Raw genomic sequence first — 1,559 nt, 5'->3', positions numbered from 1 at the left:
GTTGAAGAGCATGGGGAAAACAACACTTCTCTTCGGAAAACCTCACAATACATCCCTTTCCGTGCTTGAAGTGGTCCCTAACCGCTTTCGGATCAGACGATCAGATTAGTGAGGGAATGAATCACATAAGGTGGCCCGATACACGCATGCCTTGGAAACTATTTATAGGGACTATGCAATAATTTTTCAACTTTCGGTTGTCACTCCTAGCCCCCCAGCAGCAGCGTCGACGGCATGGCAGCATCTCTCCGGTCTCTTCGCCTTCCTGGATTGCGGCGCGCGTCGGGTTTCTTTGCTTGTCATCTGTGGTAATTAGCAGTAATAAGCCCTGACCTCGAGGTGCGACTGCTCGCTCTTACGGCCGCGATGGGCATCGAGCCCTATGCGTGCGCACTAAGAGCCGTGCGAGTGGCTCCGGAACTCCCGACAGAAGGAGGCGGCAGAGGAAAATTGAAACCATATGCACGAAGGCAATGCCCTGGATCGCTTGCCCGAGGGGCTCGCGCGACGGCACGAGCAGAAGATTTTCACGGCTACCGGAAGTGTGCCCGTGACGTCGTGGCTGTCGTGGCTCCAGCGAATGAGAGCGTGTGGTGGCCTGGCGACGTCATGGTACAGTGACGTCTTTGTTCCACGATTTTAGTTCCAAAATCGGTCACTACGAGTACACATATCGGCCCGCGAATTTTGAAAAACACAAGTTTTAAAAGTTCATAATAAAGTGCCGGCTCAGTTCTGAAGACTCATACTTGGTGTGAATGCTTCTTAGCATCGTTTCTAAGCATTGAAAACATTTACATGAGACTTTTTATCCGTTGCATAGTCCCTTTAACCGCTAGCTCTGAAGGACTCAGTTATATGTTTTGGCAACGTCAAAGCAAATGGTTAGTGTCAAAAGTATTATGGTGTTCAGTGTAGCTTACTAGGTCCAAGTCGATATCTTTGGCTGGAAAAATGTAAGGCACCTCCATTATGTATCAATGGATTCCGCCCAAGTTTGAGTGTGGACGTGAGAACAAAGTATTCAGCGCGGTACACAGCATTATAACTCTTTAGGGGTTACGTGTTCACTGCTTAACTAAAACACCCATTGTATGCTGATCTATGAGTTTAAGTTTAGCACTTTCCGGTCAAGCTAAGGAATACGACGATGGACGTACCTGCAATGAGCAGACTCACCATAGTGTACAAAGAGACAATGCCTACGACGGAACGCATCACAGCTTTTTGCAATGCTCACGCTAAGATGCCAAATTCTGCTTTCCAGCTCCTTCGATTATATTCTCACCCGTTCATTTCATGCATATGCACGGGTGATTGCCGCCGCTATTGTCATGATGGCGGGAGCGAAGTTATCAAGAAAACGGAGCTCGTCATCACTCAAACTTGTTGTGACAATTGTACTGCTAAGGCTTTGAGTACATCAATACATTCGCCGACCACATGTGTAGGTTGTGCCTTCGTTTCATGCTGTTTTCAGCGTGTGACGTATGCTAACCGCCACGCTGCATTAATAACGGCTTCTCAGATCAGTGGTGGCAGTCCCCCAGGGTACTTTG

General features: G+C 48.2%; 1 long non-coding RNA gene across 1 annotated transcript in view; it reads right to left on the bottom strand.

Annotated features, from left to right (window-relative positions):
- Positions 1-1,316, bottom strand: part of LOC144135215 (uncharacterized) — a 30,978-nt gene extending 29,662 nt beyond the window's left edge. The window contains exon 1 of the long non-coding RNA XR_013315409.1: positions 1,161-1,316. This is a non-coding gene — a long non-coding RNA (uncharacterized LOC144135215). The remainder of the gene's footprint in view (positions 1-1,160) is intronic.
- Positions 1,317-1,559: the final 243 nt, after the last annotated feature.

The sequence above is a fragment of the Amblyomma americanum genome, chromosome 5 (assembly GCF_052857255.1).
Source record: "Amblyomma americanum isolate KBUSLIRL-KWMA chromosome 5, ASM5285725v1, whole genome shotgun sequence".
In the NCBI taxonomy this organism is placed as follows: Eukaryota; Metazoa; Arthropoda; class Arachnida; order Ixodida; family Ixodidae; genus Amblyomma; species Amblyomma americanum.
This window is presented reverse-complemented; position numbering and strand designations above follow the sequence as displayed.